Source organism: Topomyia yanbarensis, chromosome 3 (genome assembly GCF_030247195.1).
Source record: "Topomyia yanbarensis strain Yona2022 chromosome 3, ASM3024719v1, whole genome shotgun sequence".
Taxonomy (NCBI): Eukaryota; Metazoa; Arthropoda; class Insecta; order Diptera; family Culicidae; genus Topomyia; species Topomyia yanbarensis.
The window spans coordinates 91,558,605-91,578,469 of NC_080672.1; the positions used below are offsets into that span (position 1 = coordinate 91,558,605).

The 19,865-nt window shown below is 36.7% G+C and overlaps 1 protein-coding gene across 10 annotated transcripts in view; it reads left to right on the plus strand.

Moving 5' to 3' along the window:
* The window catches only part of LOC131691432 (beta-arrestin-1), a 253,193-nt gene that overhangs the window by 13,539 nt on the left and 219,789 nt on the right, over positions 1-19,865 (plus strand). The gene's annotated exons all lie outside the window — the stretch shown is intronic.

The following is a 19,865-nucleotide window of genomic DNA, read 5'->3' on the forward strand; positions in this document are numbered from 1 at the left end:
GTATCCGCATAAAGTGCTGGAAAAACAGATGCTTTCGATGGAAAACAAAATTATTTTTGTGTTTGTAGTGCTGAATAAGAGTTCGTCAGATCTTCAATACGGACCCAAAAATCGAATGTATTAGAATTTAAGTGACATTTACCTTATCACTCATTTAATAGAATTTCTTTGATATTGAGTGATAGTAATGCAAACTATTATAATATTAATGAAATAGCTCATCAAAAAAAAACAAATTATTCGTGGTGAATAAGGGAAAAATGAGGTAATTTAATTTGATCTGAAAAAAACTGGTATTTTTAGTAACAACCGACATTCCATTATTTTTTAGAGATTAAACAGAAATTAGTCAACATTCCTGATAGACATGCTCGATCCCCAAACCTCATTTCATTTCAGGGAATATCAAAATATAATTTCTGTAAGATGGCTGATTTCGTTGTCACTAAATGTGTTTAGAAAAGGACAAATTTTGGGTAAATTATATAGATTCTACTCGAAATATTTGTGGATTTCAATGAAGCGTACGATTTAATCAAGCAAACTATTATTTTTATATTGTCATAAGAAATTAAATTATCAAGGGACTGTATGATACCAAAGGTGTATTTAGGCTGTGAACCGTTTGGCGATTTTTTAACATTTAGTTAAAATTTGACAGTTCAAAAGTTATTTTCTCGCGAATGATAAAATTTAACCGAGAGAGCGAACCATTTCAAAAGTTGACATTTGGATAGTTATGAAGAATTGACAGCTGCGATAACCACAAGTAGAGGTGTGAACATTATCCCTTCATTCTGTTTCGAAAAATTATGACAACCTCATTTAGGTATAGAAACTGCTTCCCCCTTTTTATTCTTCACCATAGGCAAAATTTTAACTATCGAGCTGTCAAATTAAATTATCGCTCTGTCAATTTTAACCATGCTCCAGAGCAGGATTGTTTTGGAATTAACTTTCGAAGTGTCAGATTTTAACCAAAAGTTAAAAATTTTGCCAAATGGTTCACAACCTTTGTCTTCGATCGCAGAAGTCGGGATGTCTCAGAATTGTTATCTAACGCAAGTCTCCCGAATCTGCGGTATGTGTACATAGTTTAAAGTAGCTTAGTACCTTATGCTATGGGAACCGATAACAAGTTAAGTCAACCGACCTTTTCATCTCGCCCAGAACAGAGACTACTAAAAGCGATTCGCTAAAACTCAGCAGAATAAGCAATCAATCCATTTTATCGCCTTGTCATTTATTCACTGCACAAACAGTATAGACGCATTTCGCGCTAAATCGTATTCAGAGTTGACAGTGCACTCTCAGATTTTAATGAAACTTTCTGTACCTTTGGCACAAAAAGCAACTTTGCATACTTTGTTTTTTTTTTTCAAAAATGATCTAGACTGTCATTTGAGAAGGGTCAAACTTTTTTACCATTTTTTTCAAATAGCTATGGTCGAAAAAACAACAAATTCTACAAAATATGTTGTAGGAGTGATTTTCACAAAATTAGTAAAATTTTTGAATAAAAATATTAAAAAAAAAATCTTTATCGACTCCTGCACTGAAAAAAAATCGATTTTAAAAATTTAAAGTCGATTTACAAAGAAAAAAAACACATTTTTGATTTGGATGAAATGTTGTTCCAAGATAGGTAATTATGTTCCCAACCTACCGTCGAAAATTGAAGTTGGGGACTTCCAAGACAACAAAGTTATTTGAAAAAACTTTTCCTTGTCCAAACTGAAATTCATAATCATCTCAGAATACAGTAAAACTCGGTTTGTAAGAAGATGTTGTCTAATGTAGCAACTAAGTATATTTTTATTAATCAAGAATCCCATTGAAAAGAGTTTCTCATTAAACAAATTTTCCATTATTACTTCTTTATTTTCTTCTTTAGTTCTGAGGCAGGATCAGGGAAAGAAATAACCACCACACCATTATTTATTGAATTTTACATAATTATTTATTTATTTTTGTAATTAACATTTGTCTTAAACTATCTTCAAGCATGCTGTTTTGTGTTATTTCTATGCAAGGAAAATATTTTTGGATCATCTTCTGAATTTCAATACTTTGCCACCAGGAAAAGGCACAAAACTGTGAAATTTCTGAGTGTCAGATATTGTTTTGGCGTTGCTATACAGTTCTTCGAATTCTTCTGACTTTTTGTTGTACTGTTCAGTGGATATGTAGCATAAATTTAATTTCATGATATTTTTATCAGTGGAAAACTTTTTTTCAAATAACTTTTTTTTTTCTTGAATGTGCCCAACTTGATTTGTGACGGTAGGTGGGGAACATATTTACCTATCTTGGAACAAAATTTCATCCAAATCAAAGATGTCTTTTGTAAATCGACTTTACGTTTTTCAAATCGATTTTTTTTCAGTGTAGGAGTCGACGAAGAATTTTTTAAATATTTTTATTCGAAAATTTGACTAATTTTGTGAAAATCACTCCTTCAATATGTTTTGGAGGGATTTGTCATTTTAAGACTATAACCATTTGAAAAAAATGGTAAAAAATGTTCGCCCCTTTTCAAAAGACAGTGTAGATCATTTTTGGAAAATCAAGGTATGAGAAGTGGCTTTTTGTGACAAAGTTCTCTTGTACAGAAAGTTTCATGTAGTCAGAAAATCAACCCAATGGGGAGTAGAGGGTAGAATAGCTAGTAAAGTTCTGATGATGGCTGAAAGAAATGGTAGGCCGAAACGTAAGCAAATTAACATCTTTCCTTTCGGTGATCTAAAATCGATATTCAGAAAGTTTCATTATAATTTGACAGGGTGCTTCCAACATTTTTTCGATTTGGCGCGAAATTCGTGTTTAGAATCGACGTCTTGGTTTTTAAAAAAATGTCAGACCACAGAAGATAAAATAACCCCTACCACGGGAGAACGCCATTGTTTGCTTTAATAATGTGAACCAGTCACAGACGATGGCATACACTCAGCACCTATATTCACAATCTTGGGGTTGCCGTCGCTCAGCGTTTTAACCCATTCATGCCCATGTTGTTTGTGGACAACAACGTTTTTAAACAGCTTTAACTTTTGATTGAGGCAAGATTTGCTCACAAAAACAAGTAAGGCTAATAAATGTGACTATTGCCTTTCATTTGAGTATTAACAGTTACAAGGATCAGCTCTAGAACTGAAGTTATCAGTCTGATTGGATTCCGATGGAGCAGTGCTGCCAGGGACAGTTTACATTGACGACGGAAAATGATTTTTTTCACATATCTTCGTTATGTTGCAATATTATTGAAAACTGATAAAACTAATCAATTTAGACTGTCTTTGGCTACATTTTCAATACGATTGGACTACTGTAAATATTCTAGGATAATTGTATTGAGCATTTGAAGGTGAAAGTTGAGCAGCTTCTAGCACTGCGAGGGAAGCACATATCTTCATGAAAAAAGGCTTTTCGTATTTCTTGACCCACCGTTTTCGAGGAAAAATAGTTTTAAAACCCTACCTGCACTAGAAAAAAGTTGGGTATGAAAGGGTTAATAATACGTGGATAAGGTACCTGCCGGAAACATTACGAAAGATGCTCATACACAGCTACACCACGTGCGTAATGTACTACTGATAACGTTTTGAAGTTCCATTGTGAAGGACGATATACAACACGATATTGAATACAACAACGTTATCAAGATCCCCTTATATATGAATGGAATCAGCAATCAGAATAAATTAGCGCGATTGATAAGTTCCCCAAGTTACTCGGGAATTCGTGGCTTGCCAGACAGTTTCAATCATTTTCCTGATTAGAAGGGAATTAAAAAAGTAGGTAAATGGAAAATGACCACAAAATACAATGACAATGCCCCGACTAGAATATTGCAATTGTGCTTGAAAAAATACTACAACTCTTCCACGTTTTCGGATAGACAGCTAGCAGACCGTTTTAGTTTGAGCGTAGCGTTTTTAGTCTAGTAATTTCGGAATTCCACCAAGGGGCTCTTCTAGAAGTACGTATAACTCAAAGCGAACAAGTCTCTTCATATGCTGCTGTTATGAGTGAGTTTTTTTTATTCACGACCGCACCCCCCAGTCAGTTCGAGATTCATTCGTTGCAAATACCCGTAAAACCTAGTCGTCAAGTCATCTTCGTGAAGATCAAATTTCGCAGTTATGGGATTACGATATGTAACGACATCTAGGGGAATGTTTTAATGATCACAGATGATGTACTTATGATCAGATAACGACGGTTCGAACTTATTCGGTAGGAACCAGATAGCCAACTATTTAATGCGTAATACTGTCAGAGCAAAGGGTTACGTCTGACACCTCTTCCATGCCAGATCGTGCAAATGATGCGCGATTTCCTCTATTGAGTATATGCAGAGTTAGGCTGCTTAAGTGTTCTATCAAGTCAGTGCCTCTCAAATTGATATCTGATCTTTTGAAATCAGCAGTAGCTGACGATTTATTATGTGGCAAAAATGACGAACAATGTCTGGGTTATCATCAGTCATATTGATTGTGACAGCACAAATATCGCGAGTTGTGAGATACTTATATCCCAGCTCACAACTTGTGGTAGAGCACTAATCGCAAGTATACATACATGAATCATTTCATGTGAATTTGTCATGCCAATTGCGTTAAAAACTACGAAGATGGAGTTAAGTAGCTTTTCAGCATAGAAGATTCATTTGTGGAAATACGGTTGAGGTAAACTTACACGATTTGGCAATTCGCACGAAATTGATGCTCATTAAAACATTCGTGTAAGGAGAGAAGGAATTGTTAGGCGGAACTTTTCCATGCATTTCAAACCGCGATTGTATTGTAAGAATGTGGGCTACTATTTCTTCTTAGTCGACTATGGAAGCAATGATCACGACTATATCCAGTACCTCAAAACCAACAGCCACACTCGACTCTGAGCACTAAGGCAACGGTTACGATGTCAAGGATGGGATTTTTGTGGCGAAAAATCTGATCATGTCTTCCTTCGGAGGGGTAGTAGAACCATCTGTCCTGACCCATTTGTTGATAGGACAATATTTAGCGTTCAGATGGTGAAGTCGCGCCTCTCTGGAATGAATGATGGGCACTCAATGTGGACAGAGTTCAACAGCAGAAAAAAATAATTAATTAATTAAATCACTTGTTGATGCTCCGCTCACTAATCAAGTATAAAAAAAAGAAAACGTTATAAGTCCAACATTTCGTATATGATGGAACTGTATAGAGGTGATTACGGAAATCAATTTTCGCCTTCAATAAAGTTATATTTTCAACTTCAATAAATGTTCCGCTTTGCGAATAGAAGGGCGGACAGGGCAATATTCGAAATCAACTGCTACTGTGTCGAATCGAAGCGTAGTCTGACTTCGCTGCAGAACATTTTTCATCTGGATCAACCAATAACAATCAAAGCAAAACTAAAAGTTAAATGTGCCATACTTTCCACATTTATCATTTGTCGTTTACTTTACTTATTTATAGTAAGTAGATGAACAAAATAAACTCCCAAAGATCGAGACAAAATCCGACGCTTGTGGTAAAAGTCACTAAACATAAATTGATTAATGCTCTTAGCTTCCTCGGCAAATTTTTAGAAAAACTAAGATCCAACAACTTTGTCGAGAGTATCAAACCTTTCTTTTATAACTGAGAAAACGTGGTGGTTTTAAGTTCTTGTATTGGTCCCCAAAAACAGATTCAATTTACCGACAGTTTTTACCTTTCTACAAAAGAGTGCTTAAAGCGTCCCTTAAGGAATCGATTCAGTGTCTCCTGGTGGTATTAATTTGTATGCAGAGCAAGTTGCTAGATCTTGTGGACCCTCTTCTTCCCTCTGCAAAAACATCCCCAAGATTCCTTTAGACCTTACCACGGCGGGTCTTATTGCTTGCATTAATGCATGACCCACGGCATAAAAAGCCGAATAGGCAGATAAACCGTTTTTTGAACACGATGTAATTTAGGTAAAGCAGATCCGACGAAAAATCTTCACTGACTAGAGTAAGGTGTCTTTGAAATAGCCAACTCCGGGCGCAGCAGCAGATCCACGCAGGACAAACTCGAGTTGGTGACCACACCATCGATTTCAACTTTGTGAGAGGGTACGTAGACGCGATAGTCCTTAAAAAACTTGTCAGTAATGTCATTGGCCTATTTTGTATAGGATGCCACAACTCTGAGCTTATCTGGACTAACTTCCGAGATATTTGCCATAGCTGGTCATTTTTAGCTTCAATTCTTTCAAAACCTTACTTAGCGGAACATTTTTTTCAACCGAAAGCAGTTTAAATATGGTCTGACCTAGTTCAGTGGGTATAATTTTGAACGGGAAGTAAAAGTGTGATGACGAATCGTGTTCATTATCCATTTTATCATCAAGTACCGATTTACTTAACAGCTAGTACAAAGAATGTGCATAAATATTGAGCGGAGTAGAACGCACAATAGAATTTTTGTTTCGCACACGCAAAAAGAGTATCCTAATAGTCTTGAAGATAGAACATAACTGCAGCGTCTCCATTAGCTCACACGGAATTCACGTCCGAACGGTTCGAGCGATGCAATACAACTGTCCTCGTTATAGAAGGTGGCCTGCTTTACAAGATCGTAAAATTCAAGATTTTGTGTATCGGTCATATCAACGCCAACAAAAACGTCAACACCACCGCTGGTGAGCAAGCAAACAAAAAGTCGTTGCATTGAAGTTCATTTTCCGATGAAGGTGATTTTTGAATCATAAATTGACTAAAGCTAGTTCCGTCGCATGTAAACAGTGTAAGCGGCTAGTGTAGCTTGAGCTTGTGCGACTACTCCGTTATCGATCTGGACTAGCTGAAGTTGCACAGAGAATCAGTAGATAATTATGCTTGGGAGTAGCGTAACATCTTTCAATGGGCAACTCCTGGTAATCCTAAAGTATTTTTTAATTAATACCGACACCGGCCAGGCCCTAGTGTAGATCGCGGAAGGAAAGGGAAGGTATGTTAGTCCGATACTTGCTTTTGCCAAAGGCCGCATATGCTACTACCCACAAATATCACGGGAACAGGATATTTGTTAGTAAGTATAGAAGTTGGATTTTACTTCTTCTTTACCGACGCCAGAGAGCTGACTCCACTATCTGGACTAGATATCGATCCATCAACTCATGGATCGGGGACCAACGGCTTAATTTACCTTCCGAAGGAAGACGCGACCACAGATTTTTTCACCTCAGAAAAATTTCAACGATCTCGGCTGAGATTGAATCCAGACCAACTGGAATAAGTGGCGGTCACGCTTACCACTCAACCACCGGTGCCGTCATAAAAAGTGTAAGCGGCTAGTGTAATCAAAATAAGGCAATATGCAGAACAGTTAATGCCTGTGTTTTTGCGGTTCTGATGTGTCGCATGACTAAAATGTTGGATAATACATCCAATACCATGCTTGTGATTGTTGCAGGAAAAATTAACAATGGTTCTTAATTTGTTAATCTGTATTGGATTAACTTGATACTTTTGCGGAGGTTGTCAGTTAATATTCGTCCGCATCCTTTATCATCTATTTTTTTATTAGATGATTCATCAACAGTGCTATCATTGAAAATAAAACACTTTGGTTGTGCAACCATTTTTCCCATCTTATTTCATTGCAAATAAGGAGTAGTTTTCATTTCCTAATTTTCAAATATTTTGTTGGATGTAATTTTAAAAGTTCGTTGATTTGATGGCATTGCAAGGGAACATGTATCCGCCGGGTCATGCCATTCAAGCTGACATTTATTTGGACTAAGCAAGCTATTTTTTGTTTGTTTAGTGTTTATTTGAGCGACTAGGGAACTAATCGAATGTGCGTGGGGAATACGCATGGTCTTATCTGAGAGGAAATGATGACTATTGTATCATGTATGAGGATTAATAATTTAATTCACAAGAAGGATCTAAAATCACACTTGCGGCAGTTATACCCGCACCAAAAACAAATATTTTATTGCCATATTCATTGGTTTACATTTAGTTTATTAAATCATGTTCATTGTTTTGATTGTTCCTCATTGTTATGAGTACTTTCTTATACATGCAGTTTGATTAAAAAAATCAAAAAAAAATCATTCCATTTTTGTTTTAAAGTGACTTTTTACTTTCATAGAAAAGTTAGATATACGTGTCACATCTTTAGAATGGTATACAGAACTAATTTTATGGACAAAAACCAGCACCCGTCTCATAACCGGAGACATTTCCCTATTGTTTAGAATCTCTGATTCAACACTTTTTAAAAATATGTATATATACTTATCATTTTAAACAGAAGAGAAGAAAAGGTCCTAGACCTCCCGATAAAACATTTCATCTCACATCTCATATCTAAGCTTTGGTGGATGTTTCATCGACACTATTTTGTTAATTCTTTCGATCAGAAACACCATGTAAAGTTGCTAAAGAAACAATCAATCAACAGTCACTTCGGAGAAAATGTGCGGTTCTCATAAACCAGTCGTCGTATGTTTAAACCCTAATCAAGGTTCATGGTCAAAGAAGGATTATTACACTAGTTCTGTGCGTATCCCGTACGCTTGAAAGTGGTTCTGTTAAAACACGTTAAGTTCCACACCGAAGCGTAGTACCAACTGTTTACTTCGTGCAGTGCATGTAATACATATATCTTCATATACGGTTGAACATACGATACAAACAGCTCAGTACACCCTAATTACGAAAAACACGACGAACTAATATACTTTCCAACGAATCAATTTATAGCTTCCACCTACCACCAATTCGCAAGTTCCTTCCTGTTGAGCAAATCGTGACGAGTTCACATCATCGCTCATCGATTTGCTCTGACTGATCATCATTTTTCTTTGAAGTACAGTATCCCTCTCCAAAATGAATCCCCGGGGTGCCATCAATATCGACATACTGTCCGGATTCGTTCCAACCGAGCAGAGCACATCATCATTTTCCCATGCGAGACAGAACTTCGCCTGCGTCATTGCGTCAACCAGCATGTAGCATGTGCCACGTTTGTGAGTTTACTAACTCTTTGACGTTGTTGTCATAACAAACAACTTTCGCTGCTCGCCATCGAAGCAAACTGTGCCGGGTGTATAACTTACCGACATTCTCGATATCAGCCAGGCGGGATGATATTATCGATATCACGTGAGTCCTGGTATCGTATTACCTAGAACCAAAGATGGTGTGTTTGTTCCAAGTTAAAATTCATTACTGAGACTTCCTGGGTTGGATGAAGCTTGAAAGGAAGAAACCCTTTTCATTGCTTATAGTATAACTTTTAAGGAGGTCTCTGTGTGGTAAAACGAAAGATGTTTCAAAATAGAGAATTCATTTCGTAACTTTAGAGCTACGAAGTTTTGTTTGTTTATCGGCACCTACCAGTGGTCGAGCGTGTTCTACTTGGATAAAGTGTCGATTTTAATATACAGTCTCACTTTGAAAACGCAATATTCATGCTTTGGTAGACGAGAATCTTGTGTCATTATTTAATTCCAAAAGTTTCACTTTCTTCGGCACACAAGTGCTACTGCCTTTTAAATGTTAGGTTTAATTAAAAAGTACTTCAGCTACGTTTCAAAACTTCTTTCAATTGGGAGCCATTGCATTGCCGAAACTCACAGGAAGTAATAACCGTTCTGTTCCCTTTTTCTGGCTCACTTAGTTTTCATAGTAAACGTTATCAGTCCTGCTATTAGTACAGTACTGTCCCGATTTTGTCAACCTCTGATTTTATCAGACCCTAATTTTGTCTGCTGTTGATTTTGCTAGTCTGTTGTATTTTCTACTATTAAAATTTTGGATTCAGACTGTACATAAAACAATAAATATTAATCCATTAATGTTCACCCTACTATATATAGTGTGATATTAGAATAACTCATATTACTCTAACCAAACAGGCATCACCAATGAGTTAATATTGTGCATATATTTTTGAAGAATTCAATGTCTGCTGCCCATGGAAAATAATTTGTGCAGGTTAAAGGGTTAACTGATTTATCTGGTGGAGTTTGTCAGAAAAATTGATTTCACGAGGCTGATAAGATCGGAATGTTGCTGTATTACCGAAACATCGGGTTTTGTATGTGCTATGGATAGAGAGAGCGAGCGAAAAGTGTTCGAATTTTGCGAAGGAACATAAGCACTCGCCTCGACGGGCTGGCGTCATCGTTGCTTCCGTTCGGTCGACGCGGCTGGCGGGTCGTCCAGCATCGATCGATTTTCCATGGAGCAAACTGCGATGAAAGTTGTTTCATGCTACTCGCAGTGTAGGGTGTCTCCGAGATAAAAACCACACATCACTTAGCGATAGTTTTTTTTTGTTGAAATGTGTATGAGATGGAAAGTGTACAAATATGATTTCCAGCACTCATGTATTTTTGACTCTTTGTACGGTATTCAATTAGCTGTGAAATATATAACATAATAAAATATAATAGTATTCAAGGTAGAGCAACCTCAGGTTGGAAGAAAGTTTTAGAATTGCGTGAAATAGGGTCATATGAGCAAGCTTAGAGTTCCCGACGACTTAAATCTTTTCCTTATACCGAAAGAGTAAGGATGTTTTGACATTTTTATCAACAGGATTCGAACAAAAGTCGGCCAAAACCTAAAATGTTGTCTAATTTGGCTGAAAATCACAAGTTACAGTCGGATCTCCTACTACGCGGATTCCTATTGCGCGGTACCCGCGTAGTAGGAATCCCATAACTTATGGGATTTCAACTAATTGGGGCAGACTGTTAACATTTAACGCCATATTCTCTTTGGAAAATTTTAACTTACTTAGACCTACAATGTAGTACAATTGGATATCTAAGCCCCGTACAGTGAAAATTAAATATCAGATTCACGGTCAGCGATTATAAAATCGAATTAATTGACAAGAAGTTACATATACGCTATCACACGCGACATACAAACGCCCACGCGATCGAACTCGTTATCACGTTAAACGCTCTCGAGCCTTCACGATCCTCCATGCACACCTATGTCCATGATCATCCTATGACCGCGACCTAGCAAATATGAAAATAATCCTGTGACTGAGTAATTACAAGTATGTAACCTCGGTCCTAGCAGTCTAGGTCCGGGCCTTCCGTTGGACCAATAAAAACGAAGTTCATATCATCCACATTCAATGGCAACATGATCAGGAAACCTGATAAGGGGGAGCTAACGCTCTTCTATTATCTGAATCGTGTACTGAGATTTTTCGATTTCTGATTTTTTATTTTCGAATTTTAATGTTAGGTTTCGCTATTCAATTTTCGAGTTTCGACTTTTGATATTCGATTATCGATTTTTGATTTTCGATTATCGATGTTTGATTTTCGATTTTTGACTTTTGATTTTCGATGATAGTGTTGTGATTTTCGATATTCAATATTCGAGTGAAAATTTTCGTCATTCATTTTAAATTTTTCGCTTCTTGATTTTCGATGTTCGATTGTTTAGATTTTAAATTTTCGATGTTCTTTTTTTCATTTTCGATTTTTCATGTTAGATTTTCGATTTTTGACTTATAGTTTACGATTTTTCGGTTGCTTTTTCGATTTTCAGCGCCCGTTTTTCATTTTACATTTTCATTTTTCGCTTTTCAATTTTTGCTTTTCAATTATCGCTTTTCAAGGTTCGCTTTTAGATTTTTAATTTTCAATTGTTTTTTTTTAATTTTTAATTTTCAATTTTCAATTTTCAATTTGGGATCATCCATAAATGACGTAGCATTATATGGGGGAGGGGGGAGTTTTGTATTTTGTGATGATGTGTGACGACGGGGGGGGGGGGGGGTAGGGGGTCATGTCATGCTACGTAGCTTTTTTAAAGAAAAATAGAAAAGAATTTTTAAAAAAATTTACGGTGACAAGGGGGGGGCAGAGTTACCGTCAAGCTACGTAACTACCAGGAGGGGTATTTAGAGGTTTGTGACGAAATGCTACGAGGGGGGAGGAGGGTGTTAAAAATCACTCAAAAAATGCTACGTCATTTATGGATCATCCCTTTTCAATTTTCAATTTTCAATTTTCAATTTTCAATTTTCAATTTTCAATTTTCAATTTTCAATTTTCAATTTTCAATTTTCAATTTTCAATTTTCAATTTTCAATTTTCAATTTTCAATTTTCAATTTTCAATTTTCAATTTTCAATTTTCAATTTTCAATTTTCAATTTTCAATTTTCAATTTTCAATTTTCAATTTTCAATTTTCAATTTTCAATTTTCAATTTTCAATTTTCAATTTTCAATTTTCAATTTTCAATTTTCAATTTTCAATTTTCAATTTTCAATTTTCAATTTTCAATTTTCAATTTTCAATTTTCAATTTTCAATTTTCAATTTTCAATTTTCAATTTTCAATTTTCAATTTTCAATTTTCAATTTTCAATTTTCAATTTTCAATTTTCAATTTTCAATTTTCAATTTTCAATTTTCAATTTTCAATTTTCAATTTTCAATTTTCAATTTTCAATTTTCAATTCTCAATTCTCAATTCTCAATTTTCAATTCTCAATTCTCAATTTTCAATTTTCAATTCCTAATTTTCAATTTCCAATTTTCGATTCCTAATTTTCAATTTTCAATTCCTAATTTTCAATTTTCAATTTTAAATATTCAATTTTCAATATTCAATTTTCGATTTTCAATTCTCAATTCCTAATTTTCAATTTTTAATGTACAATTTATTATTTACAAATTTCTATTTACAATTTTCAATTTACAATATTCGATTTTCAATTTTCCAATTTTCAATGTTCACGTCTGATTTTCGATTCTTTTTTTTTATTTTTGATTTTCGATTCTCAATATTAGATCTTCGCTTTCAATTTTCGAGTTTGGATTCTAGATTTTCGTCTATCGATTTTTGTTTATCGGTTTTCGAAGATCGATTTTCGTTTTTCCATTTTCGGAATCCGAGTTTTTATTTTCGATTCACCATTATAGATGATTGATTTTCAATAATCGATTTTCGACGTTTGATTTTTGATTGTCAATGTTTCAATTTCGAGTTCAAACTTTCGATTTTTGATTCTCAATTTTTTGATTTTCGGTTATCGATTTTCGATGTTTATTGCTTATTGTTTGTAGATTTTTGGTGATCTGTTTTTCATTTTCGGTTTTTGGTGTTAGATTTTTGTCAGATGTCAATTTTCGAGTTTTGATATTTTGGTCCTCGATTTTCGATTTGCGAATGTTATTTTTTATTTTCGATGCTTGATTTTCACTTTTTTTCTGTTCACAATTTTAAGATTTTCAGTTCACAATTTTCATTTTTTATTTTACATTTTTATACTTCATATCTCATGTTTTCCTTTTTTATTTTTTATTTTTCATTTAACATTTTCAATTTTTCATTTTAAATTTGAAATTTTTCAAATTTCATGTTTCACGTTTCTTGTTTAATATTTAATATTTCATGTTCCATGTTTCATCTTTCATTTTTCATGTTTCATATTTCATGTTTCGTTTTTTATTTTTTTATTTCCTATTTTTCATATTGCTATTTCTTTTTCTATTGTTCAATTTTCCTTTCGCATTTCTCATTTTTAGTTATCAATTTTAAAATTTTCATTTTCAGATGGCGCCGGTGGTGGAGTGGTAAGCGTTACCACCATCCATTCCATTTGGCCTGGGTTCAATTCCAGTCCAGGTCGTCGAAATTTTTCTGAGGTGAAGGGAAGCAAAGCCGTTGGTTTCCGGTCCATGAGTTGATGGATCGATATCTAGTCCAGATAGTAGAGTCACCTCTCTGGCGTCGGTAAAGAAATAGAATCCAATTTCTATACTTACTGACAAATATCCTCCTCCCGTGATACTTGTGGAGTGCGCAGTAGTATATACGGCCTCTAGCAAAAGCAAGTATCGGACTAACATTCCTTCCCTTTCCTTCCGCCATCTACATTAGGGCCTGGCCGGCGCGGGTGTTGATCAATAAACACTTTAGGATTACCAGGAGTTGCACATTGAAAGATGTTTCGCTACTCCCACGCATAATTATCTACTGATTCCCCGTGCAACTTCAGCTAGTCCAGATCGATAACGAAGTAGCAACCAGGGGTGGTCGCACAAGCTCAAGCTCTATTATCTGAATCGTATACTGAAAATTGGGTAAGGGACGGTGGGGAGTTGTGAACACCGCTAAGCTATAAATGGTAAAAATGTGATAACTACTGTTTAACGTTTCTGTCATGACTTCACTGTCTCATTAGCTGTTTTATTCGAAGAATAGGATTATAGCACAATTTTAATAGTCCCGTGCCGCAACCCCGAATTCAGGAGGTTATAGCGTGAATCAATTGTCATTTATTGCGAATCAGATCACATTTCTAACTCATCTATAGTTTAGAATTATCTTCAAATTTATCGTCTGTAGCCCTATTAAAAATTAATCACAGCAATATTCCGTTTCTCCTACTTTTTGTGGTGATTCACAACTCCCCATCAAACTAAAAAATTCCGATTCCACGCATTTCACGCAATCTGCCATATCTCAAACAAGATATTGATTATTTTAAATTGCTTTAGCCTGCGGATATATTAAGAAGTCCTTTACAAATAGTTCAAATCGACCAATGTTTATGGTAGTTATGCCCCGAAAACAAAACATAGATCACAACTCCCCACTGTCCCTATTAAATTCACAGTTTGCGCGATCAACAACACACGCGAATATGCGAATGACCACACGGTTATAAAATCGAATTCACACTCGCGAAGTTACATACGCGCCAACACACGCGACATACAAACGCCCACGCGATCGGACACCTAAACGTGACCTTTTGTGGTTTTGTGGTACCCTGCACCAACCCAAAAAAATCAGCCATTAAAAACTTGTAAAAGTAGAAGCCTGTTACCACAGATAACAGACGTTTAGGCTCGATTTCAATCGTGTGTAAATACCCGCTACTGAAATTCCGAATAAACCAGACATCTGAAACACGTTTGGCAAACGTTTGTAGATGGCGCAGTGATCGATACAATGCAATTAGAGTGCAGCTGTCTAACACGTGTAGCAAACAGTTGCGCAGATGGCAATAGTGAAACACGGATTTCCAACGTTTATCGATTTGAAAGTTTACACAGTTTTTTGAAGAAATTTTGAACTAACCTAAACGTCTGTTATCTGTGCTGTTACTGTTAGTGTAGTATTAATTGAAGTTTTTTGGTGATAGTGTACAATCGTATGTCTATCTGTGTATGTGCTCGTCCTAGTATTTGTGACAGCTGGGTCAGAGAATGGATGCAGCACTGGCGTATATGATAGAATAGTGGATAATTTTTGTCTCGCGTGAAATTTTTCCATCCTAGGATTTTGTTGGCGACTTTTTCCGATGTTCAATTCGAGCATTCGTTTAGATTCATTTGAGAAGCTCGGATTGAACAAATTAAGGTACTATTAATTTACCCATACACGTGAATTATTCATTCCCGGTTAGCATAGTATGACAAAGTCCTAATAGAATGCAATTGTTGCTAATAATAAATATATAACAGTTACTGGCATTTAGACGAGTTCAAGTAGTATGGTTGCATGTTACATATGATTTCTTCTACTTCATTAGTCTGTTTTTAATGTACTTCTATTAGTTTGCTTTTCCACAACTCATTTGTACCGAAATAATATCGGTCAATTTATATACTTCTACCTGATCGCTTTGCATATTTCTATCTTTATTCGGCGTTTTTTTTTTCTTTTTTACTTCATCTTAAATTAGATTCATAATAACACTCACTAACACAATCAATTGCATATTTCCTCATATACACTAACAATCTCTCTCATTCCAAACGTACAAACGCTCGTGGTCTTCGCGATAACACAAACTTGGTCACAAACGCAAACATGCAATTGCAATCATCTACACAAACTTACGCCCACGATCTCGTCAACATTAGAACACCGCGGAAGTTAAGTTTTAGCGCTTATGAATTTATAAATGCGATTTCAAGGATTAACACTCCGCTCGCGCGATCATGAATCGGTTACGTCCGGAAGTCCCTACTATCGGTCCTGGCGAATTAGACTCATGCCTTCAGATAGACTAATAAAAAAGTCGTTCCATTAGACAAAATAACCGGAAACTCTCAACTCATATCTGAACCGTACACTGAAAATTAAGCATCAGATTGACGGTCCATGCAATCATTCATGAACACATGTGAATATGCGAATGACCACACGGTTATAAAATCGAATTTATCCATGCGAGGCTACATATACACACACACACGTTAACATATAAACACTCGAGCCCTTCGCGATCATCCACGCACACCTACTCCCGCGATCTCGCAAACAAGATAACACTCCGGTGATCGGTGCTGCTGTCTAATGATGTTTATCTCCTATAAGTGTCAAATGTTCTATGAATGTAAGATGTGTTCAGTTGTAATGAACGATGAGATATGTGTTATTGGTATCCAATAAACACAAGGATATAAAGATATTAAAACCCGTTTTGCCTTACTCAATATTTTATAATTACTTGATACGGCTCGATGCGCGAGCCTTTTACAGCTATGGGTCTTCTATAGATGTACAACAAATAAATAGTAAACGAACACATACACTCTGTTGATGGTCACAGAATCATTCATACTCAATTCACCTCTGCGCACGAAGATTACTTTTCTTTGCGGTGAAGAAATTTCACCTAACAGCACTTGAGGATCCTATATCCTGCTACCTTATCACGCATTTTAATATTGAAGCATGCAACTGTATGGCGCCAAAATTCGCTTTAGGAAACACGTACATCCTTGGTATCTAGCGGGGAATTAAATAGATCAAAGGTGTTGGGTAGCGGGCGGCAGTTGTATGTAATTTCGCTTTAAAAGGCAAGTGGTACGATCATTGTCACCAATGCGATAATCGTGTGCTCTTCCTGGGACGTCTTCGGGGATAGCATAAGAGCAAGGATAGGATAGGAGTTAGTGCATTAGACCAGAGTCCCAAAGGTTGCAGGTTCGAATCCTGCCTTTGGGGCGATTTTTTCTCATAATTGCTACCTATCGAAAAAAGATGTTTTATTGTTTTTTGCCATTTTTTGTATCTTATTGAAGAGCTTGACATCACTATCGTCTCTTACAATCCAGGACTCCAACTGAAAAAAATATGTCGACTGTACGCGGAAATATTTCCTAAATGGGCGAAAAACTAATTTATAATAAATTCTTCAAAATATAAAAAAAGGTTTAGACCTCCAACACGGAAACCTTTTTTAAACCACGCACAAATATCCATTTTGATTTCGACCGATTATACGATAATTCCCACATAATTGTTTAATCACTCTTTAAGCGACCACAAAAAACACTACTGTAGCATTCCCGAGACCAACTCAGATTCGCAGTCAAATCAATCAAATTCGAACGGCAGTTCATCTACACTCTAATCTTGTGGTTGATAGTGATTGGCGGCTGGATATACACAGATGACCTGTAGGGAACGCACTGGTACGTTAAACACATAGTTAAAATCATTTAACCATCTGCGTGTTGATTTAAGGCATACTCTCTGGAAGTAATTATTCTATTATTCAATTCAATTTCGATATTTAAAAAAAACGGCTCAATTCAACGCCTGCACACGACAGTTCGAATCCGTTTTCTCCTATATAGCTTCATCTGGTTGGGAGATTTTGCTTTGCAACCTACACCGCGCCGTCGTTATTATCCTATTGAAAATACCCGCGTGCTTGCAACTGACAGTATGACGATGTTGTTATGAGGATGATGATGGACGATTATCATCATAATAAAATCGAACCAAGTAAACAGGCAAGCAAGCAAGCAAGCAAAGCAGTTCGCGGAATGGAAGTGGAACTTGATAAATGGCCAATAAAGTGATGGTAGGCGACCGCTAAATGCGGGCATTTTCTTAACCCGTAAACCCTAATCAGGGGGAAAATGGATTGGCTTGACACTTTTGCGCTTCGGCTTGGAGAAGATTTAATGATATAATCCTGTTTTCGGAGAGGCTGAGATTCGCTCGCATTGTCCTGACCTACGTCAGACGCTAAAGCGATGGTATCGATGATGATGGTGGTGCTGTTGTTGTTGTTGATGTAGGTTAATTAGTAATTCATGAACCACTGATGCTCGGGCGGGTGTGGACGATTCTTGGGATATACAACAGCGGCATTGCGGTTGCCGTCTGCATCAATGGTTAGCAATCGTCAAGCGGGTACAACACGCTTCACAACCTATCACGGAAGGTATGTCCTGGTTACCGGTGACATCGATGATTGAAGCTGTAAGCATGAACTTCGCTATGCTACAGGGGAGCTTCGAGGAAATAGTTATTAATGCTGGGTGTGGCTCGATGTGGACTGGATGGGCTGTTAACCGGTTCATGGTGTACGTAATGGTAATGGTAGTTGAGTGGGTACGAAATATGCATCAAATGTGTGCTACGCATATGTCGTGTTTAGCGGAGCGGTGGGGACATAGCGTTAATTGGTGCAGTTAGTGGCTCACGTGAAGCCAGGGATACGATTCAATTTTTCTACTTAATGAATTTTTAAAATACAGTCAAGCTTGTATCAGTCCTAAATGATGATAAATGTAACATTCTTCTCCAACTTCGATTGTTACACGTTTATGAATTTTAGTTATATCATTAACTGCAAGTAATGTAAGCGACAAGTTCTTAAGAAATTGCTAATCTATTGTTGAGAATTATCGTTTTATTCTTATGATATCTATTTATGTGAAAGAATCATCAAGAGAGACACGTGGAACTCGACAATTAAATAGTGCGGCGATGGAACCTCCAATCCTTTGTCAAACATTGGTAGACACAATTCTTCCGAGCCTTTGAAACAATCTGAGAACCAGCCTTATTCTTAGGCACCTATGAGATGGAGAAACATATACAAACATGACAATACTTAAAACCTATTTGAGATCAACACTTCTGAAACTAATGAAGAAATCACTAGCACTAATCCGAATTTCCGCTTAACAAGTACCAGTATCCAATGAAAAGGCCCCGGTAACAAATGTGAGCTTGAGCTTGTGCGACCACCCCTGGCTGTTACTCCGTTATCGACCGGGACTAGCTGAAGTTGCACAGGGAATCAGTAGATAATTATGCTTGGGATTAGCGAAACATCTTTCAATGTGCAACTCCTGGTAATCCTAAAGGGTTTCTGATCAATACCGGCGCCGGCCAGGCCCGTACGTAGTTCGCTGAAGGAAAGGGAAGGAATGGTTAGTCCGATATTTGCTTTTGCTAGAGGCCGTATATACTACTGCGCACTCCACAAGTATCACGGGAGGAGGATATTTTTGTTGGTAGAGTATAGAAGTTGGATATACTTCTTCTTTACCGACGCCAGAGAGGTGATTCCACTACCTGGACTAGATATCGATCCACCAATTGACCGGGAACCAACGGCTTTACTTCCCTTCCGGAGGAAGACCTGACCACAGATTTTTTCACCTCAGAAAAATCTCAACGACCTCGGCTGGAATTGAACCCAGGCCAACTGGAATGAGTGGCAGTCACGCTTACCACTCAACTACCGGCGCCGTCAGAAAAGGCCCCGGTAACAAATGTGATTGAAAAATCCGATAAGTGACTAGATTTTTGCAGTACTCAAAAGTCGAAAGATCACAGTCACACTTGGAGAAACAAAAGCAGCTGTTACATCTGTCTCAATGGTTCCTTGCATCTTGCACTTACTAGTCACGAGTGTGATTCCGTCTTCTTTGGCATTTGAGTCTATGCTGATGGCGTTGGCTGTTAATTTGGAGTATTTTTTACGGGTTCAATGAATAGCAGCCACTAATTTAGACACCGTTCGTGGGTCAGGTGAAGGCTTAGATGTATCAACCGTTTGATTATACAAAGGGCAAGTTGAAATTT